Source organism: Schistocerca gregaria, chromosome 1, assembly GCF_023897955.1.
Source record: "Schistocerca gregaria isolate iqSchGreg1 chromosome 1, iqSchGreg1.2, whole genome shotgun sequence".
Classification (NCBI taxonomy): domain Eukaryota; kingdom Metazoa; phylum Arthropoda; class Insecta; order Orthoptera; family Acrididae; genus Schistocerca; species Schistocerca gregaria.
This window is the reverse complement of record NC_064920.1, coordinates 689,423,406-689,446,506: the sequence shown is the minus strand read 5'-3', so window position 1 is coordinate 689,446,506 and position 23,101 is coordinate 689,423,406. Positions and strand designations below refer to the sequence as shown.

At 43.5% G+C, this 23,101-nt stretch overlaps 1 non-coding gene across 1 annotated transcript; it reads left to right on the top strand.

Annotated features, from left to right (window-relative positions):
* The first annotated feature begins 22,571 nt into the window (after nt 1-22,571).
* On the top strand, nt 22,572-22,644 carry Trnaa-agc (transfer RNA alanine (anticodon AGC)). The gene has a single exon. It is a non-coding gene; the product is annotated as a tRNA-Ala (tRNA).
* The last annotated feature ends 457 nt before the right edge of the window (nt 22,645-23,101 follow it).

Below are 23,101 nucleotides of genomic sequence, written 5' to 3'. Positions count from 1 at the left end.
CAAACGTATTTAAAAAAGTATATGCAACCACGGACGTATTCCAGTGCAATGTTGACCCAAAATTTCAATTCAATTGGTGAAGAACATTCCGAGATTTGCTATTATAAACATTTAAATTTTCTGTTCTTTTCTTATTGATACCAAATCTCGGAAAATTGTTGACCGATTGATTTGAAATTTTAACACAACGTTGTATTCTAATAGGGGCGTGTTTTTAAGTGCCTTTTCTTGCAGCAGTCCGCCCACGTACTCAATTCAAGCATGTGATATGTGAAGGGACCGTAATAAAATAGTTTTAATAATGCTGTTCTCATACTATCATTTGCAGTGACCATCAAAAAGACGCAAGAACAATTACTACAATTGTGTGGACAAAATCTGAAAAATCCATCGTTCCCACATCGACAACTGTGTGTAGCTTGCTCATGCGTCGAGAAACCTTGTTCGTGTACACACCAGACGGAAAGAACAAAAGTATTGTGTATCGAAAAGCACATCATTAAACAAATTTCTTTTTTCCAGATTTCTTTCTTTTGCTGTTAAAGTTACTAGCAGCATCTGTGTGGGTTCATAACTTATGCTGCATGTGTTCTTTTGGACATACCGCCTATACATACGATCGCTCTCCACTCCCTTCCTTTCTTTGTTAAAACTACAATAGCGTTTTCTCGTCTCCCACGTACTTACCAATAGAAGCCCCTGAGTAGAAAAGATGCTTCAGACGAGAGGTAATTACCAGGTGACGCATGCCGAGTACAGTTAGTATTTTTAAAAAATGTATTTATTGGTAACTTACGTGATCAGTGTTACAATATTATGAAAGAGAGATAACAGTAACAGTAATCTTTCAAAAACATTTCAGTTTCGTGACGGTAATTCAACCGAAGCCTTTTTGTTTTTATCCGTCAGAAAATTTCATTTTAACCGTCACCGGATAGTCACCTCCGTTTGTGGGAGCGACTGGTCGCCTAATAGTCCTTGCACTCGAAAGTTCGACAAATTTGTTGTCATGTTTTACATCGCTGTTATTAATGCAATTAAAAGAGAATTGCAGAAGACACAAAGAAGAGCTGCACATTTTGCTGCGGGATCTATTATGAGAGAGAGAGGGCGTCGGGATGAAACTGCTGCAGTTCCAGAAGAGGTGTTGTACAGTAGAGAGATTTTTGCTGTTACAATAACTAGCAGCATATGTGTGAGTTCATAACTTATGCTGCATGTGTCCTTTTGAACGTACCGTCTTTACATACGATTACTCCCCACTCCCTTTCGTTGCTGAAACTACAACAGCGTTTACTCGTATCCCGTCTATTGATCAATAGAAACTCCTATGTAGAAAAGATGCTTAAGACGAGAACTTTCTAACCCTGTATATTAATAAAAACGCAGAGACGAAAAGTATTCCTCATACAAAAAAGACGCACAGCCACGCACTCGAATACGTCCACATCGAGTCCATATAATACACGTAATAATTCCCGAATCTTGTTAGGTAAAATGTTAAATAGTTAAGTGTAACATAGTACAAACATGAACTGCAAGGCAATATAAGATGCAAAACATTGCTGTCTTCCACATCCAGAGTTCACTGTAGCGCTAACATCGGTTCGGCGATTTTGTCTTTGATGCAAGAGGCATTCCTTTGCAACTCTGCTCCAGTGGCTGCACGAACACAATGCAGACGTGTCCAGTTTTCCACTGCACGAGTGCCACCTGACGGCCAAGTCAGCGGCAGGGAGGCAGCTCTGTGATCTGTAGGCGTATCCTGTATCCCTTGGCGTCCTAGCCTGTAGCGAATGTCCTATCTCCAGGGGCGCGGGAAGATGTATGCTAAGCATTCGTCTCGCAGACTTATGTGATGCCAGTTAAGCACAAACTCTGACCTCCCACATCTGCATTTATACTTGCAGGCACAGTGAATAGCGGTGGTTACATGTTGTACACTGAAGAGCCAAAGAAACTGGTACACCTGCCTAATAACGTGTAGGGCCCACACGAGCACTTAGAAGTGCTGCAACACGACGTGGAATGAACTCAATGTCTGAAGTAGTTCTGGAGGTAACTGACACCATGAATCCTGCAGCGCTGTCCAAAAATCCGTAAGAGTACGAAGGGGTGTAGATCTCTTTTGAACGACACGTTGCAAGGTGTCCCGGATATGCTTAATAATGTTCACGCCTAGGGAATTTGGCAGCCAATTGAATTGTTTAAACTTAGAAGAGTCTTCTGGAGCCACTCTGTAGCAATTCCGGATGCATTGGGTGTCGCGTTGTCCTGCTAGAATTGCCAAGTCCGTCGGAATGCACAATGGACATGGATGAATGGAGGTGACCAGACAGAATGCTTATGTACGTGTTACCTGTCATAGTTGTGGCTAGACGTATCAGGGGTCGCATATCACAGCATTACAGACCCTCCATCAGCTTGAACAGTCCCCTGCTAAGATGCTAGGTCCATGGATTCATGAGGTTTTCTCCATACTCGTACACGTCCATCCACTCGATACAGTTTGAAACGAGACTCGTCCGACCAGACAACATGTTTCCGATCATCAAAAGTCAATTGTCGGTATTGACGGGCCCACAAGAGGCGTAAAGCTTTGTGTCGTGCAGTCACCAAGGTAACATGAGTGGGCCTTCGGCTCCGAAAGCCCACATCGATGACGTATCGTTGAATCGTTCGCACGCTGACACGTGTTGATGGCGCAGCATTTCAATCTGCAGAAATTTGCGGAAGGGTTGCACTTGTGTCACGCTGAACGATTCCCTTCAGACGTCGTTAGTCTCGTTCTGCGGCCGCAGCGATGTCGGGGATTTGATGCTTTACCCGATGCCTGATATTCACGGTACACTCGTGAAATGGTCGTATGGAAAATCCCCACTTCATCGCTACCTTGGAGATGCTGTGTCCCACAGCTCTTGCGTCAACTATTGCACCACGTTCAAACTCATATAAATCTTGATAACCTGCCATTGTAGCTGCAGTAACCGATCTAACAAATGCGCCAGCCACTTGTCTTATATAGTCGTTACCGAGCGCAGCGCCATATTCTGCCTGTTTATACCTCTGTATCTGAATATGCTTGCCTATACCAGTTTCTTTGGCGGTTCAGTATATAAACATCTCTGGTTCCCATTCCCAGTGTACACTCTAAGACAAAAACGACGCACCACGAAGGAGTTATGCACATTGGTCACAAACTGACATTGGCACAGGTATCGACTGAAAAATTGTGGCAACCGATGGATTAATGTGTGACGTTGCAGTGTAGTTTCGTCGCGCAGCTGGCAAGAGTAGTAAGCAGGGGTCATGTCGATATCAGATATAAAGTCTTTGCTAATTTCATTCAGTGGGCTCAGTTGGACAGTAACTATGCCTCGCAGACAGGCGCGTGAACAATATACGCAGATGTCAGTATCAGAGAGGACAAGTAGTTGGGCTCAAAGAAACTGCTTAGAGTAATCGGCGAATCGCTCGACATGTGAAAAGGAGCAATGCCACTATTCGACATTGTTGGCAGGAATGGGTGAACCATGGACGATCGCAGCGTCCAGAAGGAAGGAATCGACCTAGCGAGACGACAGAACGCAAAGTGAAGCAATCGTCAGAGAGGCACTCAGAACTTCGGATTCATCGTTATTATCGATCCAACATGCATCTGGTGCTTTAGTGACGACAAGGACCATTAATAGGCAGCTCACAGAATGCGGACAGAGCTCAAGGCGCCCTTCCCCCAACTACAATGGACCTCTGCACACAAACAAGCCCTTTTGTGGTGATGTCGTGCACATTCAGCCTGGAATCTCAATGACTAGAGTAGAGTTGTCAGTGGTGAGTCGTGTTTCGAGCTGACCCCCGATGGTCAGTGAAGGCGTGTCTACAGACGCCCTGCTCAGAGGAAGTTTACCAACCTCACTGTCGCCTGCCACATGGCCCAGCAACCACGAATGATGGTCTGGTGTGCCATTTCATTTCTTAGCAGGACTTTTTTATTGTCATCCGCTGCACCCTTACAGCACAGCGGTACGTCGATGATATCCTACGCGCCATTTTGTTGATTTCAAGCCATTCTAGATTTACATTTCAGCAAGATAATGCCATCCCGCGAATGGCGAGAGTTACTGCATGTCTTCGTGCTCTCCAAATGCTACCTTGGCCAGTAAGATCGCCGGATTTCTTCCCCCCACCCCCTCCCCTCCCAAACGAAAGCCTCTAGAACATTTTCGAAAGGGTCCTCCAACCAGTTCAGGATTTTGACGATGTAACGTGCCAAAAGACAGAATTTGGCATGGTATCCCTCAGGAGGACACCCAGAAACTCAATCAATGACACTCTGAGTAATTGCCTGCGTAATGGCCAGAGGTAAACCAACGTTTTCGAAGATGGTTCAAATGGCTCTGAGCACTATGGGACTTAACATCTGAGGTCGTCAGTCCCCTAGAACTTTGAACTACTTAAAACTAACTAACTTAAGGACATCACACACATCCATACCCGAGGTAGGATTCGAACCTGCGACCGTAGCAGCAGCGCAGTCCCGGACAGAAGCGCCTAGAACCGCTCGACCACAACGGCCGGTCCAACGTTTTTAACTTGCTCAACTTATGAATCTACTTCTCTTCAATAAATTATTCAGTTTTTCTGAAATTGTAATCAATTGTTTGTTTGTGCATGTACATCACATCTACGATTTTCGTCCCATTCGGATAATTCCTTCGTGGCGTGTACTTACAAAAGGTGTGGTGGAAAGAATACCTAGTACATGTCTCCAAAAAGAGACTGAGGTTACGCGTTATATAGCGTCTTTCACCGAAAGTGAACACTGTTGATACTGTAAATACGCTTCCCAATATCAAAGCAGGATTTCTGGCTTGCCATCGTACTCGAGGGGTGGTCTATTTTGCTCCGCCGACAATACTAGTAATTTTTTCACACAACTATCATTTTTTAATCTAAAGATAAAGTTTTTTTAGGACAATCGAAAGCAATTGAAGAACTTATAATTATACTATATATGTCAGTTTCTTAGGACAACATGGTGAACCTGCGTCGCTCCATATTTACTTATTAATTATTTTACTTTGCCCGATCAGATTAGCGTCTTCAGGACCTATCATGCATGGGAGCCGGAATCACACACACGAATCAAACTATTACAAAGCATTTTTTTTTTCACCAAGCGCCTCAATTTTGATGAGCACTTGTGATTTAGTTATGTATATAACTGAGATACTAATATGACGATAATCGTAATTTCCAGCACACGTAATACTAGTGACAAATAAAAATGTGATAAATTAGTTACCACTTTTGAAATCATGATTAACCTGAGTAGGTGGGCTACCTAAAGAGAACAAGAAGAAAATGGCAGTTATGCTAACAGTTAAGGAATAGAAAGACTTTTTCAGTAGAGCTCTACGTAGATCCGAGGCGAAGGGGGGGGGGGGGGGGTAATGTATGGGGGGGGGGGGGCGGAAGGTTACTAGTGTGTGCTGCAAAACAGGTATGCTGAGGCTAATATGGATACTGATTGTAATTAGTAATTTGTTTCTACAATAGTTAGTTCTTATCCACTTGCTCAGTCCCCAACCTGAAGCACCACGGTGTCATTAGAATTTGCTCTCTTAGGAGTGGAATCAAGTTTTATACTAAAAAATATAATTTTTTGTAAGACATTACTACACAGCCTGACAAAGGAAAGTGAAGCACCCAGAATGCCTGGTCGGATGTAAATACAATTCCATACATCTACTCATCATCGGTGGGTAAGTCAATGATTACGTTCACTGTCTATGGTGAGCCTCTGGGTGTATTGCCGAGTTATTGTTTGCATTTTCTGCACCATATTTCGAAGACCGATCCAGCCACCTTGTTCAGGTGCTGCGTGTTTTTCTGTTACGTGTAATCGCTGCCTGGACTTCAACGAGACTGTCAACTATTCCTGCTGTAGATACGCCCTTTATAGCCGAATTCGATTCCCGATGCTCCCTACTCCCTTTGATTCTATTTTGATCTTCAGGTCTCGCACTGATATTCCGTGAAACGTAAATTCTGTCAGCGTTTCCCTGCTCTGGTGGATGCCATGCACGGCGACACTTTGAAAAACTGAATGCCGGGTCCCAAGCATTATTTGGATTGAAACCTCCATCCTAACTTACTAGGTTTTCTGACATTTTTATTCCGATAGGCTCCTTAATTATGCTTTCTCAAGAACTTGCCGCTTGCACCACGACACTGATCTCATTGTATTTCATTTCACCATTATGGTCGAAGCAGTGTTAGGCAGCAGCTGATTTCTTTGGTTGTTTTAGTCGGATATGACGCTGATATTCCTTACAACTTAACTACACTGTTCTGATTGTCTGCCCGAGCAAGGCGCGCCACTATCTCTCATGCCACACCTCGCCGGAAATTACTTCGAACAGAGTAGGAAAACACTGAGAGAATTTGCGTCTTACGGAGTGTCTATGAGAGCTCTGAAAAACAGAAAAGCAGGAAATGACGTAGGGAATGTCGAGAACCGATCTTGACTATAAACAGCTGCTCGAGACCAGCAATAGCTCGCATGCCGGTTGGAGTCCAGGCACCGAGCACACATAACAGCAAAGCTCGCAGCACCTGAAGAAGACGGCTGGGTTGGTTGTCGAAATATCGTGCACAAAATATCACGCCGAGAAAACTTGTAAGAGTTATTAGTCTCAGTTCTTTCTGACAAGTAGATGGGCTATCAGAGTGCATTAGCGTTGTTCGTGTTTGTTGTTGTTACACGGCCTGGTACGGAGTTTAAGAAGAGTGAACAGTGTCAGATGTGGTGTGATCACTCTAAAGGGCAAGGAGATGCAGCTTACTCGCGCATCAGAGCATTATCAGCGCCCGATAGAGTTTCAAAAAGCCTCATTGTGGATCTCCATTTGGCCGACTGGTTGAAACGTGCAATGTCCAGATTTGTGGGGCATTAACTGACAGAGGGCCGATGTTAGACTGCACGAGAACGGGAGGGCTAGTACATTCGTCGTGAAGATTCCGGTCGACCATGTCTATAATCACCACAAGGGGTATCGCCATATTGCCACATTGTGCACCAAGCATGTCGTAATCCCGGAACAGGTAATGGGCGCCCTTCAACATTCTTTGTCATACCGCACTATTGTTTGCAGAGTGTCAGTAGCCGGACTATGTCATTAGCGTCCCACGGGTAAGCCGCCTTTAATACCAGAACACTATAGGCTGTACTTGTCATGCTGCCATGGCTGGGAAACATGGACTACTGATGAATTGTGTCGCATTGTGTACAGCGATAAACTGTGGTTCCGAATTTCCTAGAATGACCATTGTCGGCGAGGATGGGGACGACCGTGGCAGATGTTTCTTTCTTCCGCCTGCCGTTTTGGCAGAGCGGTTCTAGGCACTTTAGTCTGGAGCCTCGAGCATGGATGTGTGTGATGTCTTTAGGTTAGTAAGGTCTAAGTAGTTCTAAGTTCTAAGGGTCTGATGACCTAAGATGTTAAGTCGCATAGTGCTCACAGCCAATTGAACGCTTTGAATTTCATTTTTCCAGCGTTTTGGAGAGACACAGCAATGTTATTCCCTGCGTCGTGGTGTGGGGAACCATCGGTTATTGTAGTATGGTAGTAATTGAGGGATCTCTGACGGTACAACGTACGTCACGAACATCCTGTGTCCTCTGTTTCTCAATAGAACAATGCTCGTCCACACGTAACACGTGTCTGCTAACTGTCTGCGCGATGTTAAGGTGCTCGTGTTACCAACATGGTCCGCAGATGTGCCCCCGATTGAACATGTGTGGGATAAGATCTGCATAAACTCCGTTCCAGTGTCAGTATCTCGGATATCAAGCGATAGTTACAACAGCTATGGGCTAAGTTAAATCGCGAGAGGATAAAATGGTCCAAATTAGTGCTGACATTCAGGCCAGACGGGGTGCAACGTCCAACAGATAAATGACCACATACTCCCATGTTCTTTGCAATTTTGACTCTATTTTGTACTCGTTTTAATAATATCGCATACCCTCTCAAATCCTTCTGTGGTTTTTTTTTTTTCGGGCAGTGTGTCGCAGTGATCTTCATATATGAATAAGACCTATGAATTGCAATTTCAGAGCGTATAAGTTTTAAGCTCTTTGGGAACATATAAATGGCCAGATAAAACGAAAAACACATGTCGGGTGTATAATCTTCAGATAGCTCACAGGAAATGTTAGAAAAAAATAATGGCTGAATGCTTACAGAGGATGAGCTATAAAGATTACAGATAAAGATAAAAATATTTACAGTCTGATGGAAAATAAGACATTTTTCAGACCAAGTAAATAAGTTGATTGTAAGAGGCAATAAATACTCTAACACAGGAAATAAAAACAAGAAGTTAATGGATGCGTACTCATCGAATAAATTAATCACTTTGTTTTCAACACTGTTTATGTTTCGTAACGATAGTGGAAACTATAAAATTACTGCTGCCTTAAAATCCTAGTGTTCAGTATACGGATATTGTGAAGACCGTAACTGCAGAGTTAACATAAATTTCAAAAAAATGTATATTGCTCTACTGTCATATCGGGCTTCATGAGTTTGGTAGTGCTTTACTTAACGGATTCTGACTTTAATACTAGACTCCTTTTTCATTCAGCTGTTATTAAAACTGGCTGCAGCCTTCTGATTGCGATAGATACACTGAATACGCGGCATTCGAGTAATTTATAAGGGGACGTAATAGAAGGAAATGTCATACGATACAAAACGCTTTGTGTGGAAATGCACAGAGGTTAAAGTCTGACTTCTTCAATAAAATTTCGGTCTAAATACGCATATTTCCATAACGGGACTCTTATACACCACATATTCAGAGTTACTCCTGTGCAAAGAATACGAGGGCTATTCAGAAAGTAAGGTCCAGTCGATGGCGAAATGGAAACCATAGTGAGAATCCGATGAAGCTTTGCTCTGATGTGTTGGACAGTGTCTGTAGTATACCCACCAATCGCGCCACGTCACACTTTTCACTTGTGACCGCACAGTGAGCACGTAAAGATGCCTAGAAAGTAGTGTCACCCGCTAGCTGAGTGCCTATGATTGACTACACCTGATTTCCTGCAGCCCACACAACGTAACTGTCATGCATTTACTTCTTCATGATAATTCTCGCCGCATACTGCTGGGTTAATGAGGACGCTCCTACAGCGTTTTCGATGGGAAGTGTTTGATTACCCACCACACACCTCGTACTTGGCTATCTCTGAGTTTCATCTCTACTCACATGAATCGCTGGCTATGAAGGTAACTTTTTGGCACATACAGAAAGCTGCCAATCAGCGTAGAGAAATGACAGAAAGCACAGGCAGCTGCATTCTATGACGAGGATATTAGAAAGTTGGTAAAACGCTCCGAATAAGTAGTGCAGGAGCTGGCAGGTGTAATTAACTGTTGCAAATAAAACATTATTGATTTTCACTGTGGTTTCCATTTCGTGACCTATCGGAACTTACTTTCCCAATAGCCCTCGTACATTTTTACACATGTGATTCATAGTGTTAAATTAAGCTTCAAAGTTGACGTAACTGAACCGTCATAAAAGCATGAGCTGAAAAGCCCTTATTCAAACTGACTGCCGTTTTCATTTTGCGTTTAATGAACAGCCTCAATTGCTTTAGGCCCTGCCGACCGAGGACTGCAACAGTACAGTCCCTTCCAGATATTATACCGCACAATTTATCATGAATCACAGCCACCAGGCTTAGGGGTGCATAAAGCAACCGATATGGAAACAACAAGATGAAGAATAAAAATGTAGACGTCACTAACGTTGATTTATTTTAAATGCTTTAAGAGCTTTCGCATAAAAATTCGGAGGCATTACTTTCCAGCACGCAGTTGCAAGTATTCGTCTTTGTAACTGGACACACGGAGGTGAGACATTTCTTTAAAAGTAAAGTGTCTGATCGTTGGTTCGCACTAATGTGCAGGGAGTATCTCGAAGTCGTAAAGAGAGTCAGACGCTATATATAACTCGCAGCAAATCTTGGTCAGCGAATAACAACAGCAAACGAAGTCACGCCCTAGTCGTCAACATCACTCAGCTTTGATGAAGATGACGAAAACTTTTAGAGATAACACTGCTCAGGTGACGTTAGATGCAAACGCGCTTTTCCAAAAATACAGTTTTTCAGTGACAATCTGACACGAGGAGTGGAAAGAGAACATTTGCCTCCAAAAGCCATATACATAAATGTTACGGGCATCAATAGCTCGTTAACATCACGCCAATGGTGAGAGACCACGTAGTATCGATCGACGATGATTGAAAGGGAGTCCGATATTTCATACTTACCCTTGTTTTCAGTAAGTACAGTAATATACCTACGGGAGGGAACAAAACAGATACACTGGTAACTGCACACTTTTGCCACTAAAGGCCTCGCGGTCTGAGGCCCTTTGTCACGGTGTGTGTGTGTGTGTGTGTGTGTGTGTGTGTGTGTGTGTGTGTGTGTGTGTGTGTGCTGCCCTTAGTGTAAGTTAGTTTAAGTTAGATCAAGTAGGATATAAGCTTAGGGACCAATGACCTCAGTAGTTTGGTCACATACGTTCTTACCACAAATTTCCCAAATTTTCTCGCTACTAAACACAAAAGTAGTTCTGTGATGATGTGGACCACACTTAGATGCTCCAACTGTTACTCTCCAAAGACAAATCTCAATCAGTCATTGTGGTGCCTTTTTGAGTGATGATAAGCGGGTTTACCAGCGTCTGTGGCCGATGTGGTTAACAAATACATACGGCGTAGCGCTCCACCCGGAAATAATCATTTCGAATTCTGGTTTGTAAGATTCCATTGTCACTGTGTCTTATATTTCATACACAATACTGATCGGAATGTTTACTAAAGGCAAACGGAATTCAATTGGCTGGAGACAGGGCGTTAACATGTAGGTGAAAACGAGAGGGTTAAGAGCTCTGAGTGTGCCGAGCACACATCCCATGTCCTGTTCGATCTGAATACAGCTTGATTATTATCATTCCAATCCAGTTAGATAACATTATGTATATGATCTACATACAGTTATTCAAAACTAATGAAATACATAATAATAGTCCATGTAAATTCGACAAGCATTTCAACGCCAACAGTTCCAGTTTGCACATGTAACTATTGTTAGAATACCATTTATCACTATGGTCAGCGACAGGCAACGAAAACCACAAAAGTTAAGACGAAACATCGTATATGAGAATTACTGTTTTTTATCTTCACGCGTGATTTTTCACTTTAAGAACTTGTGTCACTTCAAATCAGAACAAGACCTTTTCAATAACTCATTATTGCTATCTATTCATTTGTATCACAGTTACTGGTCATCTTTTCACCTCTCCCGTGCTCCAGTTATCTCGTATATCAATCTTAAATATTTATTCGTCAGTATTTCATGTGACGCCATTCCAACAAATTTTGTTTTCCTCCACTAGATTCCCGCGACCCACTGGCCATACAGAAGCCCACGCACAGTCAGACAAAAAATCCAACGTTTACAGCATTACAATAACAATGAACGTACCTCTGTCTAACAAAGAAGGCGCAAAAATTCTCATGAACAACATTTATCCCTTAGGCACAACAGCAGAGGTAACACTAAAATAGTGCGTTAATCCCCAGGCTTTGCACAACGTCTCAGAAACAAGATGGATGAGGACATTGGCATCAATGACCCTCTAATGATTTCTCGAGAGGAAAAAGCTATTTGTACACATCGCACTGCACAAATACTCATTGCCGCCATTTTCGGCACACAGACACCCACCTGATTTGCTACGCTGAAGGAAGGAACTCTGACTCAATATTTCAGTATGTCCCATTAACACGCACCAAAAACGGTCAAGGGCGAGAGCGTTAATGGACTATGGCCGCACAGCTCAATATCAGTGCTCTGTTGTGGACTCGGCTGACAGTACATAGACAGCAACTACGATACAGACAACTGCAATAGCGCAGGTTTAATTTACCTCACTTCGAACCGCTTCACTCTCCACTACAAACCGTCTCATGACAAATAATGTTAGTTTACCGACTAAGTATGAGACACACATTACCGAATGGAAGGTGCATTCAATGTCTCCCAGGACATGAAGAAAAACAACTGACACAGATTTTTGCAGTGCACAATGGATTGTATAATAAATTGCACTTAAAGAACGGATCACATCTTATGTTGCCTCTTATTTTACTAACAAAATTACGGAAGAAACAATTCTAAAATATCCATAGCAGGATGAACGGCATGTTAAACTGCGTTGTATTGTAATAACAGTACAAGGGAAAAGATAGATTGCTACTTAGCGTATAGATTATACACTGAGTTGTAAACAGGCACGACGAAAACAGTCAGCTTTCGGCCTAAGCGGTGTTCATAAAAGGAAACACACACACCATCATACACACAAACTAGCGCACCTGATGCTCACGTGGTTCAAATAGCTTTGAGCACGATGGGACTTAACACCCTGAAAGTTTTAATCAAATGGTTCAAATGGCTCTAAGGACTATGGGACTTAACATCTGAGGACATCAGTCCCCTAGAACTTAGAAATACTTAAACCTAACTAACCTAAGGAAATCATACACATCCACGCCCGAGGCAGGATTCGAACCTGCGACCGTAGCGATCGCGCAGATCCAAACTGTAGCGGCTAGAACCGCTTGGCCACTCCGGCCGGCTGACGCGCACATGATTGCCATCTCCGGCAGCTCGGACCTGTCCATACACACAAACATATAGTGAGGTGACTAAGCAGTATGAGTGTATACAGCTGGCAGTAATATCACATACACGAGATATAAAGGGCAGTGCATGGTGGACCTGTCATTTGTACTCAGGTGATTCACGTGAAAAGTTTTCCGACGTGATTATGGCCGCACGACGGGAATGAATAGACACTGAACGCGAAATGATTGTTGCAGCTATAGGCATGGGACTTTCCATTTCGGAAATCGATAGGGGATTTGATATTCCGAAATCGATAGCGTCAAGAGTGCGCCGAGAATCCCAAATTTCAGGCATTACCTCTCACCACGAACAACGCAGTGACCGTATGCCTTCACTTGGCGACCGAGATCAGCAGCGTTTGTGTAGAGTTGTCAGTGCTAGTAAACAAGCAACACTGCGTGAAATAACCGCAAAAATCAATGACGGACGTACGACGAAGGTGTCATTAGGACAGTGTGGCAACATTTGGCTTTAATGGGCTATGGCAGCAGGCGACTGACGCAAGAGCCTTTGCTGACAGCACGAAACCACGTTCAGCACCTCTCTTGTGCCGGCCGCTGTGGTCGAGCGCTTTTAGGCGCTTCAGTCCGGAACCGCGCTGCTGCTACAGTCGCAGGTACGAATCCTACCTTGGGCATAGCTGTTTGTGATGTCCTTAGGTTAGTTATGTTTGTTGTTGTTGTGGTCTTCAGTCCTGACACTTGTTTGATGCAGCTCTCCATGCTACTCTATCCTGTCCAAGTTTCTTCATCTCCCAGTACCTACTGCAACCTACATACTTCTGAATCTTTTTAGCGTATTCCTCTCTTGGTCTCCCTCTGCGATTTTTACCCTCCATCCTGCCCTACAATGCTAAATTTGTGATCCCTTGATGCCTCAGAACATGTCCTACTAACCATCTCTTCTTCTCGTTAAGTTGTGCCACAAACTCCTCTTCTCCCCAATTATATTCAATACCTCCTCATTAGTTATGTGATGTACCCATCTAATCTTCAGCATTCTTCTGTGGCACCACATTTCGAAAGCTCCTATTCTGTTCTTGTCCAAACTACACTCCTGGAAATGGAAAAAAGAACACATTGACACCGGTGTGTCAGACCCACCATACTTGCTCGGGACACTGCGAGAGGGCTGTACAAGCAATGATCACACGCACGGCACAGCGGACACACCAGGAACCGCGGTGTTGGCCGTCGAATGGCGCTAGCTGCGCAGCATTTGTGCACCGCCGCCGTCAGTGTCAGCCAGTTTGCCGTGGCATACGGAGCTCCATCGCAGTCTTTAACACTGGTAGCATGCCGCGACAGCGTGGACGTGAACCGTATGTGCAGTTGACGGACTTTGAGCGAGGGCGTATAGTGGGCATGCGGGAGGCCGGGTGGACGTACCGCCGAATTGCTAAACACGTGGGGCGTGAGGTCTCCACAGTACATCGATGTTGTCGCCAGTGGTCGGCGGAAGGTGCACGTGCCCGTCGACCTGGGACCGGACCGCAGCGACGCACGGATGCACGCCAAGACCGTAGGATCCTACGCAATGCCGTAGGGGACCGCACCGCCACCTCCGAGCAAATTAGGGACACTGTTGCTCCTGGGGTATCGGCGAGGACCATTCGCAACCGTCTCCATGAAGCTGGGCTACGGTCCCGCACACCGTTAGGCCGTCTTCCGCTCACGCCCCAACATCGTGCAGCCCGCCTCCAGTGGTGTCGCGACAGGCGTGAATGGAGGGACGAATGGAGACGTGTCGTCTTCAGCGATGAGAGTCGCTTCTGCCTTGGTGCCAATGATGGTCGTATGCGTGTTTGGCGCCGTGCAGGTGAGCGCCACAATCAGGACTGCATACGACCGAAGCACACAGGGCCTACACCCGGCATCATGGTGTGGGGAGCGATCTCCTACACTGGCCGTACACCGCTGGTGATCGTCGAGGGGACACTGAATAGTGCACGGTACATCCAAACCGTCATCGAACCCATCGTCCTACCATTCCTAGACCGGCAAGGGAACTTGCTGTTCCAACAGGACAATGCACGTCCTCATGTATCCCGTGCCACCCAACGTGCTCTAGAAGGTGTAAGTCAACTACCCTGGCCAGCAAGATCTCCGGATCTCTCCCCCATTGAGCATGTTTGGGACTGGATGAAGCGTCGTCTCACGCGGTCTGCACGTCCAGCACGAACGCTGGTCCAACTGAGGCGCCAGGTGGAAATGGCATGGTAAGCCGTTCCACAGGACTACATCCAGCATCTCTACGATCGTCTCCATGGGAGAATAGCAGCCTGCATTGCTGCGAAAGGTGGATATACACTGTACTAGTGCCGACATTGTGCATGCTCTGTTGCCTGTGTCTATGTGCCTGTGGTTCTGTCAGTGTGATCATGTGATGTATCTGACCCCAGGAATGTGTCAATAAAGTTTCCCCTTCCTGGAACAATGAATTCACGGTGTTCTTATTTCAATTTCCAGGAGTGTATTTATCGCCCATGTTTCACTTCCACACATGGCTACACTCCATACAACTACTTTAAGAAACGACTTCCTGACACTTAAATATACACTTGACGTTAACAAATTTCTCTTCTTCAGAAACGCTTTCCTTGCCATTGCCAGCCTACTTTTTAGATCTTCTCTAGTTCGCCCATCATCAGTTATTTTGCTCCCCAAATAGCAAAACTCCTTTACTGCTTTAAGTGTCTCATTTCCTAATCTAATTCCCTCAGCATCACCCAACTTAATTAGACTACATTCCATTATCCTCGTTTTGCTTTTGTTGATGTTCATCTTCTATTCTCCTTTCAAGACAATGTCCATTCCGTGCAACTGCTCTTCCAAGTCCTTTGCTGTCTCTGACTGAATTACAATGTCATCGGCGAACCTTAAAGTTTTTATTTATTCTCCATGGATTTTAATACCTACTCCGAATTTTTTTGTTTACTGCTTACTCAATATACAGATTGAATAACATTGGGGAGAAGCTACAACCCTGTCTCACTCCCTTCCCAACCACTGCTTCCCTTTCATGTCCCTCGACTCTTGTAACTGCCATCTGGTTTCTGTACATATTGTAAATAGCCTTTCACTCCCAATATTTTACCCCTACCACCTTTAGGATTTGGAAGAGAGTGTTCCAGTCAACATTGTCAAAACCTTTCTCTAAGTCTACAAATGCTAGAAACGTAGATTTGCCTTTCCTTAATCTTTCTTGTAAGATAAGGCGTAAGGTCAGTATTGCCTCACGTGTTCCGATATTTCTAGGAAATCCAAAGTGATCTTCCCCGAGGTCGGCTTCTACCAGTTTTTCCATTCGTCTGTAAAGAATTCGCGTTAGTATTTTGCAGTTGTGACTTATTAAACTGATAGTTCGGTAATTTTCACATCTGTCAACACCTGCTTTCTTTGGGATTGGAATTATTATATTCTTCTTGAAGTCTGAGGGTATTTCGCCTGTCTCGTACATTTTGCTCACCAGATGGTAGAGTTTTGTCAGAACTGGCTCTCCCAAGGCCGTCAGTAGTTCCAATGGAATGTTGTCTACTGCAAGGGTATTGTTTCGGCTCAGGTCTTTCAGGGCTCTGTTAAACTCTTCACGCAGTATCGTATCTCCCATTTCATCTTCATCTACATTCTCTTCCATTTCCATAATATTGTACTCAAATACATCGGCCTTTTATAGACCTTATATATACTCCTTCCGCCTTTCTGCTTTCCCTTCTTTGGTTAGAACTGGGTTTCCATCTGAGCTTTTGATATTCATACAAGTGGTTCTCATTTCTCCAAAGGTCTCTTTAATTTTCGTGTAGGCAGTATCTTTCTTACCCCTAGTGAGATAAGCCTCTGCATCCTTACATTTGTCCTCTAGCCATCCCTGCTTAGCCATTTTGGTCTTCCTGTCGATCTCATTTTTGAGACGTTTGTATTCCTTTTTGCCTGCTTCATTTACTGCATTTTTATATTTTCTTCTTTCATCAATTAAATTCAATATTTCTTCTGTTACCCAAGGATTTCTACTAGCCCTCGTCTTTTTACCTACTTCATCCTCTGCTACCTTCACTACTTCATCCCTCAAAGCTACCCATTCTTCTTCTACTGTATTTCTTTCCCCCATTCTTGCCATTTGTTCCCTTACGCTCTCCCTGAAACTCTGTACAACGTCTGGTTTAGTCAGTTTATCCAGGTCCCATCTCCTTAAATTCCCACGCTTTTGCAATTTCTTGTTTCAATCAACAGTTCATAACCAATAGTTTGTGCTCAGAGTCCACATTTGCCCCTGGAAATGTCTTACAATTTAAAACCTGGTTCCTAAATCTCTATCTTACCATTATATAATCTATCTTGTACCTTTTCGTATCTCCAGGATTCTTCCATGTATACAACCTTCTTTTATGATTCTTGAACCAAGTGTTACCTATGATTAGTTATGTTTAAGTAGTTATAAGTCTAGAGGACTGACCCTCTCTTGGGCTCGTGACCATGTCGCTTGGGTCCCAGACGACTAGAAAACTGTGGCCTGGTCAGATAAGCCCAGATTTCAGTTGGTAAGAGCTGATGTTACGGTTCCAGTATGGCACAGAGGCCACGAAGCGATGGAACCAAGTCGTCAACAAGGCATTGTGCGAGCGGGTGGCACCTCTGTAATTGAATGGGCTGTCTTTATACGAAGTGGACTGGTCATGTTCGGCTGCTTGGAGGCCATTTGTAGCCATTCATGGACTTAATGTTCCCAAATAACGAAGGAATTTTTATGGATGACAATGCTCCATGTCACTGGGTCACAGCCGGCCGCGGTGGTCTCGCGGTTCTAGGCGCGCAGTCCGGAACCGTGCGACTGCTACGGTCGCAGGTTCGAATCCTGCCTCGGGCATGGATGTGTCTGATGTCCTTAGGTTAGTTAGGTTTAAGTAGTTCTAAGTTCTAGGCGACTGATGACCACAGCAGTTTAGTCCTATAGTGCTCAGAGCCATTTGAACTGGACTATGGGACTTAACATCTGAGGTCATCAGTCCCCTAGACTTAAAACTACTTAAACCTAACTAACCTAAGGACACCACACACATCCATGCCGGAAGCAGGATTCGAACCTGCGACCATGGCGTCAGCGTGGTTCCGGAGTGAAGCGCCTAGAACCACTCGGCCACAGCGGCCTGCAAGTTTTAACCCTGCAGTCTGGTTCTATAACTAGAACTATGCTCCACAAGCCACCTTGGTGAAGGCTACTTTGTGCACAACCCTCATTTACTCCTTTCCTGCTCCAGTCGCAAACGGTTCGCAGAAAGAACGATTGTCGCTAAGCCTTCGTGATAACCCCAGTCTCTTTAACTTCACCTTCATGGTCTTCCCACGAGACATATTCTGGAGGGAGCAAAATATTGATCGACCCTTTCAGCAAACCTACGCTCTAGCAATTGTAAAAGTAAAACACACAGTGATGCAGAACACTTGTCTCGTAGCGTCTGCTACTGGAGTGCGCTAAGTATCTCCGTGACGCGTTCGCGTTTGCTAAATGGACCTGTAACGAAACGTGGTGCTCTTCTTTGGATCTTCTGGCGATTAATCTTCAAGTACTGATGTAAGAAGGGTTTTGTAAGTTATCTGCTTTGTGGGTGAGCTACAGTTCCTGATGATTCTTCCAATGAGTCTCAGTCTAGCGTCTGCCTTACCGCTGGTAAGTTTAAAATGGTCGTTCCACTAGAAATTGTTCCATACGCATGTTCCTTGATATTTTATGGAAGTAAATGCTGCCAATGATTGTCCTGCAATCGTGCAATCGTACAGTGATGGATCTTTCTGCCTATGTATGCGCAATAGTTACATTTTCTTATGCTGAAGGTCGGCTCGAACTCCATATATTAAGCGTCCATCTCCTCTGCTTTCGGCTTACCGTTATTGTCCATTGACCAATGTAATTCTCGCTAATAAGTATAAGACAAATGGTTCAAATGGCTCTGAGCACTATGGGACTTAACATCTGCGGTCATCAGTTCCCTAGAACTTAGAACTACTTAAACCTAACTAACCTAAGGACATCATTACCACATACATGCCCGAGGCAGGAATCGAAACTGTGACCTCAGCGGTCGCGCGCTTGCAGACTGAAGCGCCTAGAACCGCTCGGCCACAAAGGCTGGCAAGTATAAGACACACGCATTCTTCGAAAGGACATATTTCAGATTTTACTGCTAGCTGTTTTCAGCAGTTTATCAACGACATTATTTTAATCTCTACACTCATTCAGTCCTACAGGTTTAACCCTATGAGTCCATTATGACATGACTCGGGGCAGTGCTGCGGCTTCATGTCAGTCCATCACCGTAATAATAGTGTCTGTTAAGGTACTTACAGTACTTTCATTAACGCTTGTAGAATCTGAAGAAATCATGCCGTTAATTACGCGTCACAGATTCCGCGGGTTGACTTTGTTTGCACCTGCATCCAGTTATACATTGACCGGTGCCTCCTCTGTGTCTAGTGCTTTATTAGCTCACCTGTTGTGATTTACGACTGGATTTATTTAAATGTCTAGCAGCAGGTCTAAAAAGATGAAGGCAAGAGTGTGTTTCTTTTAGCAAGCCATTGTCTCGTTGTCCAGTCTGTAACACCGAAAATGCATATAAAATACCTTCTGCACCATCCAAAATTTTTTACTGTTTAATGTCCGCTGATAACTTGTAACGTACCACTTATACTGAATCTGTAAGCTCTATTACAGGAACTATATTTAATAAGTAACGGATGTAGTAGTGCATTTATTTGTGACTGTATATACTTGGTTGTAACTACAATGTAAACATTGTAAATTTGCTTGTTAATAGTCAAGGAAATTTTATTTTAATGTATCGATAGCAACGACGAAATGGCACTAGCTCCGCTGTTGTTTATTTTGTTTACGGAGAGTCTCCGGCGTACTGCGAGAAGAGAGGAAGCAGAGCAGCTTGAGTCATGAAAGAGTGCCGGAAGTGTTTTTGGAGGCTCCTGCAGACGCGGTGTGCAGCTATCTTTGCGCCAGTGTGGGCGCACCTACTTCGTTAACTTGCGAGTACTGAGAGCACAGTAGGAGTGAATAGTCTGAGGAAACTGCATTTCTAACTGTTGCCTGTCCCATAACTATCCGTGGCTCTGGAGACAACTCGTGGTTCTCAATCAGCAGCAACAGCTCGGAATTGTCGTCGGCTATATTCTTCGTCGTCCGCACAGCTATAATATCGCCAGACTGTTAACTGACAGAGTATAACTAATATTGTACTGGCATTACCTAGTGGCATTTCTTTCACAAATTTTAAGAATTTTCTTGAATGATAACCTGCAATAGTTAAAACTTGTAGGGCACCTGTGTTGTCATTGTCCTCAGACATTACTACCAAGCAAGATCCATTTCCTTTCCATGTAATCATCGAGTGTAACAAAAATATGAAAATTGTTTAATTATTTACTTCCACTTTTGTTTGTTTCCTAACGACCAGTTTCAGTCTAAATTTTGCTTCCTTAGTAACTGTTCATTCTTGTATTATATAGCAGAGGCTTAACGAATTTGCAACTTTCACTCACTGACAAAACCAATAACTAAAGATGCAGCACAATTTCATTCATTCTGTAGTTAGCTTAGCGAGTGACTTCTGCTGATTTTGTATGAAATTTTTTGTTTTTTATGTTAAAAGTATACCAGTTGCTCGTTTGCTTAAAGTAAAATCAATTCAATCTTCTCATAATCAAAAGTAAATTGCTTGCCTTGTTCTAAATTTTGCATCACGCTAGGCTGAGGTTACTGAAAGTCAGTGTTTATGTAACAAAGTTTCAGTTACAATCAGTTATTTAGTTAACCAGCAACTTAATTGAACTTTGCTTTCAAAATTTGCTGTTTCAGATTAAGTAACTGCAAACTGAGTGCCTTCTGATTCATTTATTTTTTCGTGAACAGTTGTGTTGTGGAAAATTTTTTGTTTCCACATCAGAGATTATTTGCTTAATTTTCTTTGCCATTACCATTCTTAGTATTCTGGACAGTCATTGCCCTATTGGGCTGGTGACCGTTTAGTTATTCCTTTTTTGCTAATCAGTATTTCTTTGTATTAAATATCACATGGTACCCTTTTTCCCCCTGCGTGGTTCGTGAGCTATTGCACTAAATTCCACCCATTTGAAAATTATTATCAGAATTTAGATTAGGTTTAGAACAGATTATCCCTTGGTACACTTTACTCCTACTAATGGGTATTGTGTTCCGTCGGTAACAGTAGCCTTACTCACGGTAACATTTCATGAGGCTTACGCGATCACGGTCAATTATATCGCAACCAGTAGGCCGATTAGGAAAGGGGAGGTTACAAGTTCGTTAACTGAGTTAAATTCCAACAGTTCCTCATTGAAATGTGTAACCATTATCTGTTCTTCCTCTGTAAAACTCATGCTTAAATTGATGTTAATTGATATTAATGGACGGTAACCTGATAATTACGTGAATAAGTAATTTATATATTTTGATAGCAACCATTAATTTCGCTTATCTATATTTTTTGCTCAGGTTTGCCGTCTTTGAACGTTTCTCTCGACCGCCATGGAATTGCATAACAATCAGTATTTTTATTTGTCGTGACGTATTGGGCAAAGCTTTCATAATAGTTGTATCTTGTAATATAAATTCCAGAGGGAAATGTTTCAGGCCTCAGTTTTATTCTTCGTCATCTAAAGTAAACCATTCGAGGCTGTCAAATTCGACACTTCCTTTCGAGCCACAGAACTCCGAAAGGAAATCTTTCACAGCAACCTGTAAGTGGCACACTTTTCCCTGATCCTTCAAGACCACGGTCCTGAGTCAGCAGAATTCAAAAGATTAAAGGCAGGTAATACATCTACAAGACTTCCCCATGTTTTCTACAGCTATCACACGCACAGACATATGGATAGAGGACAATATAAAAGAAGCACGGAGGTATTGCAAGAACAAATAAATTTTTGCAAATGTGGAAACTGTGGGACACTGGCCTCCACTGTAACGAGAGAAATGAATATCATCTGAAACTTACGACTTTCTAAACAGGAATGACACACAGAACAAAGAAATGACTACACTATTAGGCATGTACGGCGGAAGGGCACTATTACAGTTGATGTACAGATATTTCTAAATCCTCATCCATCGTGATTACGCCTCCGTACCTGAGCAGTGAGCCTGCTGTGAGGAGGACTTGGGTTCATTTCCTGGTACTGGCAGGGACGACAGGCGCACAGTGCGAACAGCCTCCTGAGGCCCATTGAGGAGCTACTTGAATGCTTACCGGCTCCAAGCTCTGGAAAGCTTACAATGGCCGGTAGAGCGGTGTGACGAACTCCCGCCCCTACAAAAAGCATATCAATAAAAAATGCAATGCCATAGGTTGACCCGGCGTTCAATCGATAACGCAGGGTGCTTTGCGCACAATCAGAGACTTACTTAAAAATAAAATAAAAAACCTAGGGACATAAATTTGGTAATCCAAGAAATTATGGTAGATGTCCATTGAGACCGATAAAAAAAAAAGTACGCAATGACTTCACTCAATGTCTAACGACCATCTTCAACTTCACACTGGTTCATATTAACTGCACTCTCAAGACAGCAGGTTAGTGCCATCTTTTATTAGAGCTTCTAGTTGTGAAGACGTGGAGGCTGCAGTTATGCATGCGCTGCGCGTGGCCGAACTTTCGCCGCAGCGCTTGGGCGCAGTTCTGCTGGTAGCAGCTACAGGTATGCGTTGTCCGGCGGGTAGCCAGAGGCGCTGACCTGGAAAATACACCACTGAAGCAGATTGATACTGTCTGGGGGCGTAGCTCAGATGGTAGAGCGCTCGCTTAGCATGTGAGAGGTACCGGGATCGATACCCGGCGCCTCCAGAACTATTGTTTTATCGTGTCCGTAATTTCTAGGAGTGCAACCTGCATTTTGGTAATTTTCCTGTTAAAGTTTTTCAGACTGTTTATTAATAACAAATCTGTGGTTGAGCAATTAAGTTGCTTTTTGTTCGATATAGATATGGCTCGTCCATTGAGGGACAAGGCATTTAAAACAGTATTGATGCTGGATGAAACATAATCTGAAGCTTGTAAGTTGCTATTAACACCATACTATATACCATTTACCTGAATGGATATCTGCACTGTCCATCTTCAGTAAATAGTAATTCTGTAGCAAACAGCAATTTCGATGTTTCACTTCGATTCCTGACTACAGATACTACATTTGGGCACATCACTTTCCCATTGATCAGTGATTCCTCACCTTGCTGAAACCATTACTTCAGAGTGCAGTCATATATCACTCACATTAGAATCTATATAAACTTTAAATTGA